Source organism: Cynocephalus volans, chromosome 1 (assembly GCF_027409185.1).
Source record: "Cynocephalus volans isolate mCynVol1 chromosome 1, mCynVol1.pri, whole genome shotgun sequence".
NCBI lineage: Eukaryota > Metazoa > Chordata > Mammalia > Dermoptera > Cynocephalidae > Cynocephalus > Cynocephalus volans.
Window position 1 is genome coordinate 153,782,443 of NC_084460.1, and position 22,922 is coordinate 153,805,364.

General features: G+C 37.2%; 1 pseudogene; it reads left to right on the top strand.

Annotated features, from left to right (window-relative positions):
- The first annotated feature begins 21,229 nt into the window (after positions 1-21,229).
- Positions 21,230-21,888, top strand: LOC134362166 (DNA polymerase epsilon subunit 3-like; annotated as a pseudogene).
- Positions 21,889-22,922: the final 1,034 nt, after the last annotated feature.

Below are 22,922 nucleotides of genomic sequence, written 5' to 3' on the forward strand. Positions count from 1 at the left end.
CTTCTTTTTCTAGTTTTATAATATGGAAGGTTGATTTATTGACATGAAATATTCCACTCTTTTTAAAAAAAAAATCTAGGTGTTTCTACCTATTCATTTCTTTCTAAGCACTGTTCTAGCTGTATCTCATAAGTTTTATATGGTGATTTTTCATTTTAATTTATTTCAAAGCATTTTAAAATTTCCATCGTGATTTTTGTTTTCTTTTACCAATTGATTATTTAGAAGTGTATTGTTTGACTTCCATATGTTTGTGAATTTCCCAAGTTTCTTTCTGTTATTGATTTCTAATTTCATTTCATTGGGGTCACAGTATAAGAAAATACTTTGCATGCTATCAATCCTTTTTAATATATTGAAGCTTGTTTTATGGCTTAATATGTTCTCAGTTCTAGAGAATGTCCATTCATACTTGGAACAATATGTATTCTGCTGTTGCTGGGTGAAGTGTTTTATAGGTGTCTGTAAGGTACAGCTGGTTTATAGTATTTTTCAAGTATTCTCTCTCCATGTTGATCTTTTTTCCAGTTGTTCTATCCATTATTGGGAGGACATTGAAATCTCCAGCTGTCATTGTCTAATTGTCTATTCCTCCAATCAATTCTGTTAGTTTTTATTTTATAAATTTTGAGGCTCTATTGTTAGGTATATACATGTTTATAATTCTTGTCTTTTATAAGGCTTTGTTCTTTTATCATTATAAAATGTTCTCCTTTGTCTCTAATAACAATTTTTGTCTTGAGGTCTGTTTGTCTGATATTAGCATAGCCACTTCATCATTTTTGGTTACTGTGCATATTGTGTATAATTTCCCAAACCTTTTCTTTATTTTATTTAGTTATAATTTATTTTTAATTGTACATATTTGTGTAGTACAGTGTGTTGTTTCAATACATATGTATATATTGTACAATGATTCACTTAAGGTAGATAGCTTATCCATCACCTAAACATTTATTTTTTCTTTGTGGTCATTATGGTCAAGATCCTTTTTTCTAGCTGTTTAGAAATATACAATATAATTTTATTTGCTCTAGTCAGCCTAGAACACCAGAACTTATTCTTCCTATTATCTGTAACTTTGTACCTGTTAATACACTTCTTCCCCTCTCCTTCACTCTCCTTTATTTCCTGGCCTCTGGTAACCGTTATTCTATTCTCTACTTTGAGAATCTTTTTTTTTTTTTTCTTTCCATATTCCACATGAATGAGATCACGTGGTATTTGTCTTTCTGTGCCTGGCTCACTTAACATGATAATCTCCAGTTCCATCCATGTTGCGGCAAATGACAGAACTTTATATTTTTTTACTAGCTAAATAGTATTTCATTGTGTGTGTGTGTGTGAGTGTGTGTGTGTGTGTGTGTGTGTGTGTGTGTGTGTATACACACACATTTAAAAAATATCTACCTGTTGATGGATATTTAAGTTGAATCCATGTTCAGGCTATTGTTAATAGTGCTTCAATAAACATGAGATTTCAGGTGTCCCTTTGGAATATTGATTTCATCTCCATTGGATAAACCCCAGTAGAGGGGTTACTGAGTCATAAAATAGATCTATTTTTAATTTCTTTTTCTCTCCTTTTTTTTCTCTCTTTCTCTCTTTCTTTCTTTCTTGGTCTTTCATTATTGGTCTGTTTAAGTTTCTAATTCTTTATGATTCAATCTTGGTAAGTTGTGTGTGTCCAGGAATTTATCCATTTCTTCTAGATCTTTCAGTTTGTTAGTGTATAGCTGTTCATAGTGATCTCTTATGATCCTCTATATTTCTGAGGTATCAGTTGTAACGTCTCCTTTTTATTTCTGATTTTATTTATTTGAGTCTTTTATCTTTTTTCTTTGTTAGTTTACCTAAAGATTTCCTGATTTTGTTTATCATTTTGAAAAAACAACTCTTTATTTTATTGATCTTTGGTATTGTTTTTTAAATCTCTAATTCATTTATTTCTGCTCTGATCTTTATTATTTCTCTCCTTCTACTAATTTTGGATTTGTTTTGTTCTCATTTTTCTAGTTCCTTGAGGTTTAACATTATGTTGTTTACTTAGAGACTTTCTACTTTTTACTTTTAGGCTTTTATTGATATAACCTTCCCTCTTAGAATTGCTTTTACTACATCCCACATGTTCTGATATGTTGTGTTTTCATTTTCATTTGTCTCCAGACATTTTTAACTGTTATTTTTAATCTTTTTGTTGACCCATTTGTTGTTTAGGAACATGTTGTTTAATTTCCATGTGTTTGTACTATTTCTAACATTTCTTCAGTTATTGATTTCTAGTTTTATTCTGCTGTGGTCTGAAAAAATAGTTGATATAATTTCAATTTTTTTTTAATTGTTGAGACTGGTTTATTGGCCTAGCATATGATTTATTCTAGAGAATGTTCCATGTGCTGCTGAGAAGAATGTGTACTGTGCAACTGTTGGAAGGAATGTTTTATAAATGTTGGTTAGTTCCACTGGGTCTAGAGTTCAGATTATCTCTTTTTATTTTAGTTAATGTTCTGTCTGGATGTTCTGTCTATTGCTGAAAGTGGGATGTTAAAGCCTCCCATTATTATTGTATTGGAGTTTACCTTTCTCATTAGGTATGATATTTTTTGCTTTGTATATCTGGCTACTCTGGTGTAGGGTGCATATATATTTTACATTTTTATACCCTCTCATTGAATTGATTCCTTTATCATTACATGATGACCTTCCTTATCTGTTTTTACTTTTCTTTACTTGAAGTCTACTTTATCTGACATAAGTATAGCTACTCCTGCTCTTTTTTGGTTGCCATTTGCATGAATTTTTTTCCCATCCCTTCACTTTCAGTCAATGTGTATCTTTATAAGTACAGCAAGTTTCTTGTAGACCTGATATTGTTGGTTAATGTTTTATAATCCATTCATCTACTCTGTGTCTTTTAATTGTAGAATTTAATTCATTTACATTTATAACTATTACTGATATATAAGGACTTGTTACTGCTGTTGTGTTACTTTTTTTCTGGTTGTTTTATAGATCCCTTTTTATTTTTTCTGTCTTGTCTTCTTTTTTCATTTTCTTTTTTCCTTTGGTAGTATATTTTGATTTCATGCTATTTATTTCAGTATATCTAATACAGGTTTTTGTTGTATGGTTACCATGAAGTTACAAAAAATAAAGTGTAGTTATAAGAGATTAATTTAGGGGCTGACCCTGTGGCGCACTTGGGAGAGTGCAGCGCTGGGAGTGCAGCATCGTTCCCACTGCGGGTTCGGATCCTATATACAGATGGCTGGTGCTATCACTGGCTGAGCGCGGTGCGGCCGGTCGCAAAAAAGTCAAAAAAAAAAAAAAAAAAGATTAATTTAAACTAATAACAACTTAACTAAGATCATTACAAAAAAAAAGGAAACTCTACACTTTATTGTCATTCCTTCCCATCCTGCCACCCCAGTTTTTGACATCTTGTTGTTTTGAATGACATTTTTTAATATAGCCTATCTCTTACACAGCTGTTTTTGTCATTACCTTTATAGATTTGTCTTCTAGTCTACATACTAAAGATATAAGTTGTTTATTCACCACTCTTACAGCATTGGAGTATTCTGAATTTGTCTTGTACTTACTTTACTATTGAGTTTTATACTTTGAAATATTTTAAACTTCAGTGTCGTCTTATTTCAGATTGAAGAACTTTTTCTAGCATTTCGTATAGTATAGGTCTAGTGTTGATGAATTCCCTTAGTTTTTCTTTTTTTCTTTTCTTTTTTTTGTCTAGGAAAGTCTTTATTTTTCCTTCATATTTGAAGGCTCATTTTGCTGGATATAGAATATTTAATTGACTGTCTTTTTCTTCAGCACATTGAATGTATCATCTCACTCTCTCCAGGACTGTAGGATTTCTTCTGAGAAATACACTGAAAGCCATATTGTGTCTCTGTTGAGTGTTATATGTTTCCTCTCTCTTGCTGCTTTCAGTATTCTTTCTTTGTCTTTGGTTTTGGATAATATGATCATATGTGCCTGGGGGTATTCCTCTTTGGATTGGGTTTGTTTTGTACCTGGATGCTCTCATCTTTCTCTATGCTTGGAAAAATTTCAGCCATTATTTCCTTAATTATATTTTCTAGATCTCTTCCTTTTTGTCCCTTACAGGTACTCCAATTATGCAAAATTTATTTCACTAGATGATGTTCCATAATTTCTGCAGTTGTATTTCACTTTTTCTTATTATTTTTTTCTTTTTGCTTCTCTGATTGGAAAATTTTGTATGGTCTGCCTCTGAGCTCACTGATTCTATCCTCCATTTGATCAAATCTGCTATTGGAGTTTTCTATCAAGTTTTTCACTTCAGATAATGTATTCTTTCATTCTAGAATTTCTTTTTTTTTTTTTTCATTGAATCTATTCCTTTCTCAAGTTCCTCATTCTGCTTCTGGATTACTTTCCAAATATTATTTAATTTTTATCTGAATTTCCTTGTGAATCCATGAACATCTTTAAGAGGATTAATGTAAATTCTCTCAGACATTTCATAAATCCACTGTTCTTCTGGATCCACATCTGGAGCTTTGTTGGTTTCTTCTAGGGGTGTCATATTTGTTTTTTGTTTGTTTGTTTTTCAATCTTTGTGTATTTAGGTTGATGCCTGCACATGTGAGGAGATGACTATTTGTTTCCGGTTTTGTAGGTGTTCTTTGCTGGTATTAGACCTTTATTGCTCAATATCAGAACTTCATCTCTGGTAGTTTTCTTTTTTTCCCCCTCCATTCTGTAGTAGATTGATAGTGGCCACTACCACATAAACACTACACTGGAACTGATTTGCTGTTTTACCCTTAATTCCTGGGTTCAGGATGACTTACTGTGGTGATGTGAACTTGAACACTGTGCCTGAGCTAAATTGTTTCCTTGCCTTTGTTTCTCGAACTGGGAAAGACTTTTCTTATGAAGTTGTTTTTTAATTGTTGGTCTTTTAGTCACTTCCAAGTCATGAGAAAACTCCATAGGAACAACTGGACTGTGAGGAAAATCCAGCCCAGGTCTGAGTCTTTTCCACAAATTGTGCCCCTTGGGCCACGATTGAACTGGCCAGTTTCTACTGTTTGGCACCTATGCTTACCAGGATTCAAATTAGCTGCCAGTATTGTGCCTTGATGCACCCCTGGTGGACCAGCCCTTCTCCCCCAGCACTTAAATGCTTTCCATGGGGAAGGCACTAGATGAATCCCTTGTGAAGGCTCAGACCACTGGGCAAATCAGACACCCACTTTTTACTCTCTTCTCTCACCTCTGAGACAGCAGGTCCAGTGGCCTTCTTTGTATGTAGTGCTACACTGGCTTTGGGGGTGGGGGATAGAGCACTCCAAAGTGATCTTTTCTTTCTGCTGACTGTAGCCTCTTCCTTCTAAGTGGGCACAGAAACTTCACAAGTAGCTACACTGGCTTGGGAAATGGAATGGGGTCTTTCAAAATTGTATTTTTCCCAGCAGTCATGGCACTTTTCTCCCCTACAAGGTCTAAGTAGCTTTAGTTTTGTAGACTCCAGGTAGCTGCTCTGTGCAGTGTACCACAATGGCCTGTGGAGTGGCCAGGGATTCTTTCTTTCTTCTTAATTTTTTAATTTATTATTGATTATACATATTCATGGGGCACAGAGCTGACCATCAGCACCTATGCCCAAGATGTGGTGAGAAAAATCAATACTATCAACATGCCCACCACCTCAAATTGCAATTATTCCGTGTCCCCCACACAACCTTTCCTCAATGCCTGTCCCCCACCCCCTGCTCTGGCAACCCTAGGTCTGTTCTCTCTCTCTGCAAGTTCAACACACCACTGCGGTCTTCTTCCTTCCTTCTTTGTCTCTTAACTCCCACTTATGAATAAGGACATGTGGTATTTTTTTCTCTGTGCCAGGCTTATTTCACTTATAATTTTGCCGAAGCTCATCCATTTTGCTGCAAATGGCAGAATTTCACTCTTCTTTATGGCTGAATAGTACTCAATTGTACATATATACCACATTTTCTTTGTTTAGTCATCTCTTGATAGACATTTAGGTTGGTTCCAAGTCTTATCTATTGTAATAGAGCTGTGATAAACATGGGAGTGCAGGTATCCCTTCAACATGGTGATTTCCATTCCTTTGTGTGCATACCCAGCAGTGAGATTTCTGGATTGTATGGTAGATCTATGTGTACTTGTTTGAGAAAACTCCATACTGTTTTCTGTAGTGGCTATACTAATTTACAGTTCCACAAACAGTGTAGAAGAGTTTCCCTTTCTCCATATCCACCTCAGCATATGTTATTCTCAGACTTTTTAATATCCAGTCTGATTGGGGTGAGATGATATCTCAATGTTGTTTTGATTTACATTTCCCTGATGATTAGTGATGTTGAGCATTTTTTCAAGCACCTGTTGGCCATTTGTATGTCTTCCTTCAAATAAAGTCTGTTCAGCTCCTTTGCCCATTCTTTAATTGGGTTATTTGTGTTTTTACTATGTAGTTGTTTGAGCTCCTTGTATATTCTGGAAATTAATCCTTTCTCAGATGTATAATTTGAATGTATTCTCTCCCATTCTGGAGGTTGTCTTTTCACTCTGTTGATGGTTCCTTTGCTGTGCAGAAGCTTTTTAGTTTGATAAAATTCCATTTATTTATTTTTTCTTTTGTTGTTTGTGCTTTTGTGGTCTCATTCATAAAGTCTGCCCAGTCCTACTTCTGGAAACTTTCCCCCTGTATTTTCCCATAGTAGTTTTATAGTTTCAGGTCTTATATTTAAGTCTGTAGTTCATTTTGAGTTGGTTTTGGTTTATGGTGAGAGGTGCAGGTCTAGTTTCATTCTTGGACGTATGGATGTCCAGTTTTCCCAGCACCTGGTGTTGAAGGGGTAATCTTTTCCCTAGTGTATGTTCTTGTTGCCTTTTTCAAAGATCTGTTCACTGTAATTCTGCTTCTCTTTTCTGTTCCATTGGACTAAGTGTCTATTTTTATGCCAGTACCATGCTGTTTTCATTACTATATGTATACTTTGTAGTATAATTTGAAATCAGGTAATGTTAAGTGATTCTTCATCCAACCTACCATGGTTTTCCACACCTTTCTGGCTCCAGCAGGTGTCTCTTCTCTTCCTTGAGTTCTAGTGGCCCCAGGATGGCAGCTTTGTACTTTAATTGTTGCCAGTTGATTTCTTGTGGGGAAGGGGTCACACTAGATTGTCTTATCAGCCATCTTAGTGATGTTACTCATAGTTTTTCTTTTAACCCATTTGTGTCTTTTACTTTCATCCTATTTGGGTTGTGGAGTATAAAGTGTGCCTCTGGTAGATAACATATGGTTGGATTGTACCTTTTTATCTATTCTGGCAATCTCTTTATTGGTGTATTAAATCTATTTATGCTTAAAGTAATTACTAATATAATAAGAATATGCATACCAATTTGCTATGTTTTATATATGTCTTATGTCTTTTTGATTCCCCTATTCATAACTGCTTTTATTTTGTGGTAAAAATATATTTTTCTGTGTATCATTTCAATTTACTTGTTATTTCTTTTGGTATATCATTTTTGAGTTAGCGTTTGCTCTGGTATTTTTTAAGTGGTTTCACCGAACAACTTAACTCAAACAATCTAGTTTGGATTTATACCAATTTAACTTCAATAGTATCCAAACACGTTGCTCCTGTATAGCTCCATATTTTCTCCTCCTTTGTGCTAGTATTATTACACAAGTTACGTATTTAGGCATTATATGACCAACAACATAGATTTACATTTATCACTTTACAGTTGTCTTCTAAATTGGACTGAGAAAAAAATAGTTACAAACAAAAAATGTATTTTTACTACCTTTTGTATTTAGCTAAATAGTGACCTTTACCAGTGCTCTTTGTTTCTTCATGTGAATTTGAGTTACTGTCTAGTGTTTTTTCATTTCAGTCTGAAAGACTCTCTTTAGTATTTCTTGTTGGGAAAGTGTGCTAGCAAAACATTTGTTTTTACCTGGGAATGTCTTAATTTCTCCTTCATTTTTGAAGAACAGTTTTGCTGAGTATAGAGTTCTTGGTTGACATTCTTTTTCTTTTAGCACTTTGAATACGTCTTCTCACTGATTTCTGGCCTCTACTGCATTCTGATGGGAAATAAACTGTTTATCTTATTGAGGATCCCTCTTGCTGTTTTCAAGTTTCTCTCTTTGTCTTTCAGCAGTTTGACTATGATTCTACGAGGTGTAGATCTCCTTCATCTTTCTTGAAGCTTCTTTCTATTGAGTTTCATGGATGTTTCTTATCAAATTTGCAATGTGTTTGACTATTATTTCTTAAAATACTCTTTCTGTCTCTTTCTTTCTTTTCTCCCCTCCTGGGATTTTCATGTATGTTTGTATATTTAATGGTGTCCCACAGGTCTTCATTTGTCTTTCTTCTTCTTCTTCTTCTTTTTTTTTTTTTAAGTTTCTCAGACTGAATATTCTTAAATGATCTATTTTCAACTTCACTGATTCTTTATTCTGCCAGCTCATGTCTGTTACTAAACCCCTCTATCAATTTTTAAATTTCAATTGCTATGTTCCAACTTCAAAGTTTCTATGTGGTTTTAAAAAATAATTTTCATATTTTTTATTGATATTCCTTACTTTGTGAGATAGTCCTCTTAAATTTTCCTTAGTTTTTTTAGATATAGTTTTCTATAGTTATTTTAGCATATTTAAAATAGCTACCTTAATGTTTTTGTCTCTTATTGTATGGGCTTTCACAGAAACTGTTTCTATTGACTTTTTTCCCGATTTATATATTTTATTTAGTTGTTTTTTGTATGTCTTATTTTTTGTTGAATATTAAAAATTTAAAACATACAATGTGTCAACTCAGTAAATAAGATCCTCCTTTTCTTGTTTGTTACCAATGTCTCTTGTTTCTGTTGTTGTTTTTGCTTTTTCTTTGTAGTGAATTTCCTGAACTAATTCTGCAAATTTTATTCTTTGATATATGTTGCCAATGAAGTATCTACTCTGTTTGCTTACTAATCAACTAATGATTAGACAGTGATTTTCTTAACTTCCTGGAACCAATGCATCCCTGACATTTGCTGAGGGGCTCTGTGTATGTGCTGGAATGTGCCTTCAATGCTCAGACAGGCACTTTACAACTTGGACTTTGGCTTTACCTCTCGCTTGTGTAGATCAGCCTCAAGAAGATCAGCTAGAGGCGCTCTCAGGTCTTTCCTGGTCACACGTCAATGGTAGGCATGAGCACAGACCTATGCATATTCATTGTATCTAGATTCCCAGAAATATGTCAGAGCTTTTCAAAACTTCCTATGAATATCTCATTCCCAGCTTTTCCTTTGAAGTTTTTTTGGTCAGTTTCTTGTTTGCTCTGTTACTGCAGTCTCAGGCAGCTGTGATTTAAACAGTTGTTGATGATTGTTTTGACAAACTTATTCTAAGAAAATGTTGTTTGGAATGAGTGAGCTTTGAGTCAGATCAAACAAAGACAAGCCATGTAAATGAGGATTTCTGTGGAACTGCCAGACAGATTAAATAATGACGGTTTTCTGAGAATGGTGCTTTTGAGAGCTCCAATTTTAGTATGTACTCTCCAGTGGCTGTGAGGTTTTTCACTGTAATTGCAGGACTGTTAATTTTCAAGGCTACCAAGAAGCTGAGAGATAGGGACTGAAAGTAGGGAAAGTTAATATACCAAAAATTACTGAAACACAGCCATTTTTTAAAAATAGCATCTTAGATTATTATCAGTTATTATTTAATTTTCAGAGTACTGAAAAAGTTCATTTTGACAGTTTTGCCAGTGTTCTTGTTGCTTTTATGGAGAAGCAGATTTTTGTAAGTTCTTCCTTTACCATGTCCACTGACATTTCTCTATTCACTTTCACATTCTGATAGTGATGGTATTTGGATGATTTTCATTTTTTAGTTATTATAAAGAATGCCACTGTGAATATTTATGTTCATGTCATTCTGAACATTAATGCATGCCTTTCTCAAGGTCACAATGCTAAATTTTTGGAGTTCTACAATTTTGGTTTTCCTTTCTTTTTATTCATAAGGGTATTATAGAAGAACGTTACATTCCCTTGACTCTTTAAACATAGGTGGGGCCATAGGACGGTTCTGGTCAAGGGGCTATAAGCATAATCAGTATAACTTCTAGGTCAAAGCATTTAATCATAAGCAAACTATCTCTTCTTTTTTTTTTTTTTTAAATTTTATTTTGTCGATATACATTGTAGCTGATTAATGCTCCCCATCACCAAAACCTCCCTCCCTTCTCCCTCCCCCCCTACCCCCCAACCATGTCCTTTCTGTTTGTTTGTTGTATCAACTTCAAATAATTGTGGTTGTTATATCTTCTTCCCCCCCCCCCCGTTTGTGTGTGTATGTGTGTATGTGTGTGTGTGAATTTATATATTAACTTTTAGCTCCCGCCAATAAGTGAGAACATGTGGTATTTCTCTTTCTGTGCCTGACTTGTTTCACTTAATATAATTCTCTCGAGGTCCATCCATGTTGTTGCAAATGGCAGTATTTCATTCGTTTTTATAGCTGAGTAGTATTCCATTGTGTAGATGTACCACATTTTCCGTATCCACTCATCTGATGATGGGCATTTGGGCTGGTTCCAACTCTTGGCTATTGTAAAGAGTGCTGCGATGAACATTGGGGAACAGGTATACCTTCGACTTGATGATTTCCATTCCTCTGGGTATATTCCCAACAGTGGGATGGCTGGGTCGTATGGTAGATCTATTTGCAATTGTTTAAGGAACCTCCATACCATTTTCCATAGAGGCTGCACCATTTTGCAGTCCCACCAACAATGTATGAGAGTTCCTTTTCCTCCGCAGCCTCGCCAGCATTTATCGTTCATAGTCTTTTGGATTTTAGCCATCCTAACTGGGGTTAGATGGTATCTCAATGTGGTTTTGATTTGCATTTCCCGGATGCTGAGTGATGTTGAGCATTTTTTCATATGTCTGTTGGCCATTTGGATATCTTCCTTAGAGAAATGCCTACTTAGCTCTTTTGCCCATTTTTTAATTGGGTTGCTTGTTTTCTTCTTGTAAAGTTGTTTGAGTTCCTTATATATTCTGGATATTAATCCTTTGTCAGATGTATATTTTGCAAATATTTTCTCCCACTCTGTTGGTTGTCTTTTAACTCTTTTAATTGTTTCTTTTGCTGTGCAGAAGCTTTTTAGTTTGATATAATCCCATTTGTTTATTTTTCCTTTGGTTGCCCGTGCTTTTGGGGTCGTATTCATGAAGTCTGTGCCCAGTCCTATTTCCTGAAGTGTTTCCCCTATGTTTTCTTTAAGAAGTTTTATTGTCTCAGGGTGTATATTTAAATCCTTAATCCATTTTGAGTTGATTTTAGTATACGGTGAGAGGTATGGATCTAGTTTCATTCTCCTGCATATCGATATCCAGTTATCCCAGCACCACTTGCTGAAGAGGCAGTCCCTTCCCCAGTGAATAGGCTTGGTGCCTTTGTCAAAGATCAGATGGCAGTAAGTGTGAGGGTTGATTTCTGGATTCTCTATTCTATTCCATTGGTCAGTGTGTCTGTTTTTATGCCAGTACCATACTGTTTTGGTTATTATAGCTTTGTAGTATAGCTTAAAGTCAGGTACTGTTATGCCTCCAGCTTTATTTTTTTTGCTGAGCATTGCTTTGGCTATTCGTGGTCTTTTATTGTTCCATATAAATGTCTGAATAGTTTTTTCCATTTCTGAGAAAAATGTCTTTGGAATTTTGATGGGGATTGCATTGAATTTGTATATCACTTTGGGTAGTATGGACATTTTCACTATGTTGATTCTTCCAATCCAAGAGCATGGAATATCTTTCCATCTTCTTGTATCCTCTCTAATTTCTCTCAGCAGTGGTTTGTAGTTCTCATTATAGAGATTTTTCACCTCCTTGGTTAACTCAATTCCTAAGTATTTTATTTTTTTGGTGGCTATTGTAAATGGGCAGGCTTTCTTGATTTCTCCTTCTGCATGTTCACTATTGGAGAAAAGAAATGCTACTGATTTTTGTGTGTTGATTTTGTATCCTGCTACTGTGCTGAAATCATTTATCAATTCCAACAGTTTTTTTGTAGAGGTTTTAGGCTGTTCGATATATAGGATCATGTCATCTGCAAACAGCGACAGTTTGACTTCATCTTTTCCAATCTGGATGCCCTTTATTTCCTTCTCTTCTCTGATTGCTCTGGCTAGTACTTCCAACACTATGTTGAATAGGAGTGGTGAGAGTGGGCATCCTTGTCTAGTGCCTGTTCTTAAAGGAAAAGCTTTCAGCTTTTCCCCATTCAGGATGATATTGGCAGTGGGTTTGGCATATATGGCTTTAATTATGTTGAGATACTTTCCCTCTATACCTAACTTATAGAGGGTCTTTGTCATGAATGAGTGCTGAACTTTATCAAATGCTTTTTCAGCATCTATAGAGATGATCATATGGTCCTTGTGTTTGAGTTTATTAATATGGTGTATCACATTTATTGATTTGCGTATGTTGAACCAACCTTGCATCCCTGGGATGAATCCCACTTGATCGTGATGTATAATTTTTCGTATGTGTTGCTGTATTCTGTTTGCTAGTATTTTAGTGAGGATTTTTGCATCTATATTCATCAAGGATATCGGCCTGTAGTTTTCTTTTTTGGTTATATCTTTACCTGGTTTTGGTATCAGGATGATGTTTGCTTCATAGAATGAGTTTGGGAGATTTGCGTCCGTTTCAATCTTTTGGAATAGTTTGTAAAGAATCGGTGTCAATTCCTCTTTGAATGTTTGGTAAAATTCTGCTGTGAATCCATCTGGTCCTGGGCTTTTCTTTGTTGGGAGCCTTCTGATAACAGCTTCAATCTCCTTTATTGTTATTGGTCTGTTCAAATTTTCTACGTCTTCACGGTTCAGTTTTGGGAGCTTGTGTGTGTCCAGAAATTTATCCATTTCCTCCAGATTTTCAAATTTGTTGGCGTATAGTTGTTTATAGTAGTCTCGAATGATTCCTTGTATTTCAGATGAATCAGTTGTAATATCGCCTTTTTCATTTCTAATTTTTGTTATTTGAGTCTTCTCTCTTCTTTTTTTTGTTAGCCATGCTAATGGTTTGTCAATTTTATTTATCTTTTCAAAAAACCAACTTTTTGATTCGTTGATCTTTTGAATTGTTTTTTGGTTTTCAATTTCATTCAGTTCTGCTCTGATCTTAATGATTTCTTTCCGTCTGCTAACTTTAGGATTGGATTGTTCTTGTTTTTCTAGTTCTTTAAGGTGAAGTGTTAGGTTGTTCACTTGCCATCTTTCCATTCTTCTGAAGTGAGCATTTAATGCAATAAATTTTCCCCTCAATACTGCTTTTGCAGTATCCCACAGGTTTTGGTATGATGTATCATTGTTTTCATTAGTTTCAATAAACTTTTTGATTTCCTGCTTGATTTCTTCTTGGACCCATATGTCATTAAGTAGAATGCTGTTTAATTTCCATGTGTTTGTATAGTTTCCAGAGTTTTGTTTGTTATTAATTTCTAGTTTTAATCCATTGTGGTCTGAGAAGATACATGGGATAATTCCAATTTTTTTGAATTTATTGAGACTTGATTTGTGACCTAATATGTGATCTATCTTGGAGAATGATCCATGTGCTGATGAGAAGAATGAATATTCTGAGGTTGTTGGGTGGAATGTTCTGTAGATATCTGCCAATTCCAATTGGTCTAGAGTCTTGTTTAGATCTTGTGTTTCTCTACTGATTCTTTGCCTAGATGATCTGTCTAATATTGACAGTGGAGTGTTCAGGTCCCCTGCTATTATGGTATTAGTGTCTATTTCCTTCTTTAGGTCTAATAGAGTTTGTTTTATAAATCTGGCTGCTCCAACATTGGGTGCGTACATATTTATGATTGTTATGTCTTCTTGATGGATCAGTCCTTTTATCATTAAGTAGTGTCCCTCATTGTCTCTTTTTATGGTTTTTAGTTTAAAGTCTATTTTGTCAGATATAAGAATAGCCACTCCAGCTCGTTTTTCTTTTCTGTTTGCATGGTAAATCTTTTTCCATCCTTTCACTCTTAGTCTGTGTGAATCTTTATGGGTGAGGTGGGTCTCTTGTAGGCAGCATATAGTTGGGTCCTGCTTTTTGATCCAGTCAGCCAGTCTGTGTCTTTTAATTGGGGAATTTAAGCCTTTAACATTAAGAGTTGTTATTGAAAGGTGTTGATTTATTCTTAGCATTTTATTGGTTGTTTGGTTGTCTTAGGTGTCTTTTGTTCCTTGCTTTCTGATTTACTGTTTGGTTTCTTTGTTTGTTGGTTCCTTAGGTTGTAGATAGTGTTTTTGTTAGCTTGTTTTCTCTTCATGAATGCCATTTTTATTGTACTAGCGGGTTTAGATTTTTCTTAGGTTTTTATGGCAGTGGTAGTTATTTTTCAGGAACCAAACCCAGTACTCCCTTGAGGATTTCTTGTAAGGGTGGTCTTGTGGTAGTGAACTCCCGCAGTTTTTGTTTGTCTGAGAAATATACTATTTGCCCCTCATTTCGGAAGGATAGCCTTGCAGGGTAGAGTATTCTTGGCTGGCAATCTTTGTCTTTTAGTATTTTGAAAATATCATCCCATTCCTTTCTAGCTTTTAGGGTTTGTGATGAAAAGTCTGATGTTAACCTGATTGGGGCTCCCTTATAGGTGATTTGACGCTTCTCTCTTGCAGCTTTTAAGATTCTGTCTTTGTCTCTGAGTTTTGCCAATTTGACTATGACATGTCTTGGAGAAGGCCTTTTTGGGTTGAATACGTTTGGAGATCGTTGAGCTTCCTGGATCTGAAGATCTGTGATTTTTCCTATACCTGGGAAGTTTTCTGCCACTATTTTGTTGAATATGTTTTCAATGGAATCTCCATTTTCCTCCCCTTCTGGAATACCCATGACTCGGATATTTGAGCGCTTGAGGTTGTCTGATATCTCTCTCAGATTTTCTTCCATGTCCTTGATTCTTTTTTCTTTCTTTTTGTCTGCTTGTGTTATTTCAAACAGCCCATCTTCAAGTTCAGAGGTTCTCTCTTCAACTTCGACAAGCCTGCTGGTTAAACTCTCCGTTGTGTTTTTTATTTCGCTGAATAACTTCTTCAGTTCAGCAAGTTCTGCTACATTTTTTTTCAGGACATTGATTTCCTTGTATATTTCCTCTTTCAGATCCTGTATACTTTTCCTCATTTCATCATGATGTCTAGCTGAGTTTTCTTGTATCTCATTCAGTTTCCTTAGAATTATCACTCGAAATTCCTTGTCAGTTATTTCAAGGGCTTCTTGTTCTATAGGATCTAGAGTATGAGATTTATTAACTTTTGGTGGTGTACTTTCTTGATTTTTTGTATTTCTGGTGTCTTTTTTTTGGTGTTTATTCATTGTGGCAGGGGGTTTCACAGTCCACCGGTTTAAGACTAATGACTAACTAGGATGTTGCTGTGGTTGCCAATTTGGTATGGCTCCCACCGTGACTGCTCAGTTGGCCTCTAGTGTCTTGTGTGTGTGGTTGCCTCGGGTCTTGGGCTTCTCCGGGGATCCACCTTTCTGGTCAGCTTGTACTTTGCTGGGCTGGTGGATCACGTACCACAGGGTGTGTGATCTCTGTTGAGCTTTCACTTTCTGTACAGGACTTCTCCCCGTTCCGTGTGCTCTGGCCCAGGCTGTTAGATCGTGCAGTGGCGACCCCACCGGGTGTGTGGTTTCTGTCGAGTCTCCGCCTCCCTGGCCGCACGTCTCCCCCCTCTGTGCACACTGTGCTGGGTTGGGGCGTGTCTTCTGCACCCCTCGCCTATCAGCTGGGCCTTCAAGACCCTGCTCAGCACCGCCTCGCCCAGGAATTCTACCAGGTTTCTGCTAGGCACAGACGACCGGTCTCTCTGGGTGCCTTTGTAGCACTGTGTAGATCTTTCTCGGGTCTTGTTCACCTTTGTATCCCCCTGGTATAAACCGAGTCTAGTGCCCGCCTGCAGCCTGCTCTCCGGCAGGTTCAAGCGGACCTGGGAACTCTCCTACCACACTATTCCGAACCAGAAATTCGTTAGGCTTTTTTCCAAACTGGTGGTCACAGAGATGGTATCTGCCTCCCAGTAACAGGAAGTTTACCGGGGCCGGAGTCCAGGGTGTGGTGGAGTGACAGTCGGCCCGCCCGTACTTCCTAGCCCTCCCAAAACTGGTCGGGACGCCCCACACCCCCAGCCCTGCTAGAGAACCGTGGAGGGAGTGGGAGGTCGGCCCGCAGGGTCCGGAAAGCCCCGCGCCAGGCCAAGCAAATGGGCTCAGTGATGGCCGAGCAGGGCGGAGCTGCCCGCACCTGGGAAAATGGAGGCAGCACCGGGGTAGTGAGTGGCCTGGTGGTGCAGGCGGAGAGCCGCGTGGGCATCCACCCCCCGAACAGAGCTGTGCCAGGGATCACTCACAGTGCTGTGCCAGGTCGGGCGCTCGCTCTGTCTCTGGTTTGTTGCCTTCCGTGTTCTCGGCGCTGCCGCCTCGGGCTGTTCAGTCGCGGCGCCGCTCGGGCGCTCCCAGGAGTCTTCTTTAATGCCGGCCTGAAACCTCGAATCCTGGATAGGGCAGCTGGCCGCCTTCAGTGCGGTCCCAGCCTCCGGGATCCTGGCTGCATCCACAGCAGCCCTGGCGCCGTGTTCCCTGTTTCAAGACTCACTTTTGCAGCTAAGAAACAGTTCTTTTCCTGCTCCACACTTCAAAGCTGTTGCCTGTAAATGAGGCAGCCTCTCCTGCCGGGGGCAAAGTGGCGTTGAGCCCCCACGACCGGCCAGCAGCAGCAGTCCTCCCTTAAGAGATGGCCAGAGGAAGGTCCACAAGTTTCCCGGCTGCCTGAGGCCCAGTGGCCACCTTTTCCACCTCAGCTACTCCGCGCCAGCCGCCGCAGCCGCCGCCATCTTGAAACTAAAACTATCTCTTCTTTCCTGTTAAAATTGTAAAAGAGTACTCCTCTTTTGAAGTCCAGGTCAAAAGATTGCTGCTTCCTGGATTACTGAGTGAATCACTGCATGGAGAATATGGGATGGAAAAGTCCTTTGTATTTCTATGAAAATTTTAAAATTAATTTTTCAATTTCTCTATAAAAGTCTGATGGGATTTTATGTGAGATTGCATTGAATCATTTTAGAGAGGATTAAGCTCTTAACAACATTGAATCTTCCAATTCATGAATATGTAATATCTCTCTATTGATTAGTTCTTTAATTTATACGATAACTTTTATACCTTATTTTCCAATTGTTTTTTTTCTAGTGTATGGAAATATAATTGATTTTTTAAATTTTTTGTCTTGTGATATTTGGGAGTTTACTCATTAATTCTAGTAGTTGCTTGGAGACTACATTGGATTTACTTTTAATTCACAATTTTGTCATCCCTTGATAAAGTTATCTTAGTTTTCTTACATTTAGGATTCTTGTTTCTTTATGTTACTCTAGTACTCTGACTAGAATCTTCAATACTATGTCAAATACAAATAAATTGATAGGACATCTTTGCCATGTTTTCTATCTTAGTAGGAAATGTTTAATATTCTACCATTAATTTTGGTATTAGTTATGGACTTTTTTAGAGATGTCCTTTATCAGTTTCCTTCTATTCATAGTTTTCTTAGAGTTTATATCATTTATGTATTCGAAATTTTAAATGCTTTTTTAGCACCTAGTAAGATAGTATGTAATTTTTCTTGTATATAATGTGGTGTATCATTGATAAATTTCTAAACCTATATATGTTATATATCTCAATTGGTCATGGTGAATTTTTCTCATTATACATTGCTGGACTGAATTTGTTGATAACTTTTGAAGGAATTTTTGTATGTTTTTGCACAAATTATATTGATTTATATTTTTCTTTCCTTGTAAGATACTTGTTGTATTAGTCTGTGTTGCTATAACAGAAATACCTGAGACTGGGTAATTTATAAAGAACAGAGGTTTATTTGGCTCACGATTCTGGGACAGCTACATCTGGCACGGGCATCAGGCTTCTACTAATCATGGCAGAAAGTGGCAGGGAGCCAGTGGGTACAAGCAGATCACAGGACGAGACGAAGCAAGAGAGAGAGAGAGAGAGGAGATGCCAGGGTCTTTTAAACAACTAGCTCTCACTGGAACTAATAGAGCCAGAACTCACTCATTAATTCCCCCTCCCCCAGGGAGAGCATTAATCCATTCATGAGGGATCCACCCCCATGACTCAATCAGTTTCCAACACTGCCACATTGGAGATCAAATTTCCACATGAGTTCTCAGAGGAAAAAACATCCAAACTCTATCACTTGTTAAATTTTAGTATCAGGGCTATGAAAGCCCCATAAAACAAGTTGGGAACTATCTTCTCTTCCTGTATTTTCTGAAAGAGTTTATGTCAGACTGGTATTATTAATACTATCCCTTAAATATTGTATATAATTTACCAGTGAGGCCACCTGAGCCTGAAGAGTTCTTTGTGAAAAGGTTGGATTTTTTTTTTTTTTGCTGTGTATATAAACATTCTGTATGTGTGTGTGTGTGTGTGTATGTACACATGCATATATTTATATATGTATATATTTATATATGTGGGTATGCCTTGGGTTGAATGTCCCCCGAAAACTAAATCCCCACTTATAACTGTTGAGGGTGGGAAATCGCACTATGGTGATTGAAAGGTGGGGCCTTTAAGAGGTAATTAAGTTGACAATTTAATGGGGGTCATGGGCGTGGTTCTTAAGGCTTCAAAAGGAGAGTGCATGAGGAGCTATCTCTCTGCTCTGCCATTTTCTGCTATATGAAATCCCTGTATTGCTGTAAAGCCACCACCAAAGAAGACCCTCACCAGATGTGTTCCCTTGCCTTTGGACTTTCTAGCCTCAGAAACTGTAAGCAGTAAATTTCATTTTCTTATAAATCACCCAGTTCCAGTTATTTTGTTCCAGTTATTTTGTTATAAGCAATAGAAATAGACTGATACAGTGTGTGTGTGTATATATATGTATATACACACACACACAAAACTTCTTTAATCCATTAGTTATGTATATAAATTTAGCTCAGCAGTAATTTCTCCCATCATACTGAAGCTATAGTTCCACCATTCCACACTTTTATTATTTGTATTTTATAAGTCAATTATCATTGTAATATTTACTAATTGGAAGAAAATCAGGGTTTTTTTCTCTGGCTCCTTTAAAACAAACAAACAAACAAAAAATGAAAAAAAGAACACCTTTCTCTGTGCTTTGGTATCCTTCCTATGACCATATGCAAATTTCTATTTATTTACCCTTGCTTGAGATTTCTCGAGCTTCTTATAGAGTGATTAGATTTCATCATTTTGTAAAAGTTCCCAGACGTTATATCTTTACAAATTTTCTTTTTTAAAATTCTTCTTCCTCTGGTTAAACATATGTTTGACCTTCCAATTCTATCTTCTTCATATGTTGCAATAGATAGACTAACGATCACCCAAAGAAGCTCATATCCTAATCCCTGGAACCCATGAATATGTTACTTCTCATGGCAAAAGGGACTTTGCAGATGTGATTAACTTAAGGGCCTTCAGATGGGAAGATTATCAAAAGGGGCCCAATTTAATCGCATTAGTCCTTAAAGGTATAAGACAACAACAGCAACAGCATCAAAAATGTGCCAAAGAAATGCAACCTGAGAAGGGACTTGACCCACAGTTGCTGGCTTTGAGGATGTAGGAAAGGAACCAGGAGTAAAGAAATAGGGCAGCCTCTAGGAGGTGTGACTAACCCTCAGTTTATAGCCAGCAAGAAAACAGGAACTGAAGTCTACCAAAATCCAATGAGCAGAATATAGATTTTCCTTAACCTTCTGAAATGAATGAATACTACCTATACCTTGATTTCAGTCCAGTGAGACCTGTGTTGGACTTCTGACCTATAGAACGGAAAGATAATAGATTTGGGTTATGTAAGCTGCTAAATTTGTGGTAATTTATTATGGCAGCAACAGAAAACTAATATATGTATTAATAGCTATTTCTTATTTTCTAATTCATATCTGTATATGCTTCATTGAGGATACTTTGTCAATTCACTAATTCTCTTTGTAGCTGTGTCTATACACTTGCTAAAGTTATTCATAATGTTTTTATTTATTATTATTATGATTTTTTTTCTAGAAAATCTATTTGGCTTTACTTGAATCTGATTTTGGCATTCTAATAAATTTTTATAATTATTTTTATATTTTATTTTTTGAAACACAGTAAACAAACATTCATAATCTCTTCTGACAATTCCAATACTGAATATTATGCAGGTCTATTTCTGCTTTATGTTATTTCTTCTGATTATTTTCAATAATTTCATGTTTTCACGTTTGATTTATTATATATGATTTGATTATTTTTCTTGGAAGATTTTTATTTGATGAAGGTATTTGTATTCGCTTCTGCTAGCCACTTGGTGGCAATGATAAACAGAAATATTTTTAAATTAAATTTTTTGGCTTAAAGTTTTGTTTTGTTTTGAGCATGCAGATAATATAATTTTGAAAATCTTAAAACATAATGTAAGAGAACCTTATACTATTTATTTATATAAAATTATGTAATTTATATTAATATTTGTCCCATTTCATGTTTAGTGTTAAAATGTTTTCTGTTGCCCTGCAGTGTAAGTAAAACATATTTATTTCTGATTTACAATTAAATAAAGGGTGTAGACATTAGGGTCTTAATTTTCACAGGAGGGTTTGATATTATATAAAATTTATTACACTGTACTATACAAACTTTAATGTGTATTTATATTATACTATTTGGGGAAGCCCAGGCCTTTTCTTTTCTTTTTTCTTTTTTTTCATGTGAGTAAAATATCTTCAAAAACCACAGCTCACTTTTTTCCAAGTTTGGCAGATGCCGTTTAGGAAGAGGTATGTGCAGTCTCCAATTTACATCTCTGGATTCCAGCCTTCATTAAGAGTGTAGACGGATTTTTTTTTTTCTCTCCTATCTTTCAACACTTCAGTTATTTAAATAAAAATAAACAAATAAATAAAAGTTCTATTTATTTCTCAACCTTGTTGATTACTTTCAGTTGCAGAGTATGTCTGAATACCTAACATATCACATTCCTGAACATAATTTCTTTAATGAATAAATATTGGAGAAAGTTCCAGAACTGGCGATCGTATAAAGCAGAGAAATGGATCTGGGGCGGGGTATACGGAACATGGTGGGGCAGGACAGAAGCCCTGGGGGGCCCAAACCATTGCGGCCTGGAAAGTTCGGATGCACCTGCGATTGGAGGCGGAGGCGGGCTAGGGGAGGAGGCAGTGCAAGATGCAGTGAGGGCAACCCAAGGCCGGAGGGAAACCTGAGGCGGGAGGGAAACCCAAGGCCTGAGGGAAGCCTCAGCGACGCTGCAAGTTCGGACGTGGTAGCTCACTAAGGAGGAGGCCTGAGGCGGAGGCTCGGGCCCCAGCGCCACCATTACCAGGGTCTTCAAAGAGACGCTCTCAGAGGGTGTCACCACCTCCAAGGAGGCCCGGAGCGCCATGTCCCGCGCCGCCAGCGTCCTTGTGCGGTCCACCACTTCCAGTGTCAACAACTTTGCAATGAAAAAGGGAAGCGCGAGATACTGAATGCCGGTGACGTTCTGTCCGCCGTGGGAGGGATGGAGTTCCAGTGGTTCATTAACCCCGTTAAGAGAAGCTCTGGGAGCTCATAAGCAGGAACAGAAAGGCATGAAGGAAGCTTCAGAGCAAAAGAAGGACAAAGATGAAAACAAAAACAAAAACAGATTTGGAAGAGCAAGACAAGAACAATGACAGCGATGAGGAAAGGCTGGAAGGAGAAGAACAGAATGAGGAGGAGGAAGTGGACAACTGAATAGGGTGGGGAGACTGTGGCTCCTCGGAAGGTACCACCCTGAAACGTGGTATGTGTTTATGTGAAGCTGGACAGAGTAGTTGATGGAGTTTGGATGTTTTGTCCTCCCCAGAACTCATGTGGAAATTTGATCCCCAATGTGGCAGTGTTGGAAGCTTTTTGAGTCATGGGGGTGGATCCCTCATGAATGGGTCAATGCTCTCCCTGGGGGAGGGGGTATTAATGAGTGAGTTCTTGCTCTCTTAGTTCCCCGTGAGAGCTGGTTATTTAAAAGACCCTGGCACCTCCTCTCTCCCTCTCTCTCTCTTGCTTCCTGTCGCCCTGTGATCTGCTTGTACCAGCTGGCTCCCTGCCACTTTCCTGCCGTGAGTAGAAGCAGTCTCAGGCCTGTGCCAGATGCAGCTGACCTAGAATCGTAAGCCAAATAAACCTCTTTCCTTTATAAATTACTCAGTCTCAGGTATTCTGTTATAGCAACACAAAGCGAATCAATACAGTAGTCTTAGGCAGAAGTGCCTGAGAAAATCTAAGTAAAAACTGACTAGAATTGCCATCAAACACAGTGCTTCCCAGACTCAGAGCATCTGAGTCACAGAATCCTATTTTGCTTAATCAGTCTGAAGATTATGACTTTTTTGGCAAGAGGGATTCTGAACTGCTAATTAAATTAATCAGTTTGTTCTCTCTTGTTTACTTATATGTATGGTTAGGTAGTTTTTGATCCCCAGTCCCCATGTTCCCCCAGAAAGTAATAATAACTTCCGTGACGCCTGCTGTGTTCCAGATCACATATGCAGTCAGGCTCAGGAAAAATTGGGGCTTTGATCATGGTCAGCCTATGTTTGATCATACAGTATTTGTCAACTGTAGCTTATTAAGAGTGGTCAGAATGGTTTTAGCTTTGGGAAACTACTAAAAAGCTGTGGGAGAATAATGAAATCTGTTCTGTTGTCTCTTCAATTAATAGCAGTAGCACTAATTGAATTTTGGTTATAGACCCACTTGGCTTGGAGCCCTTCTATATTGCTTGCAGT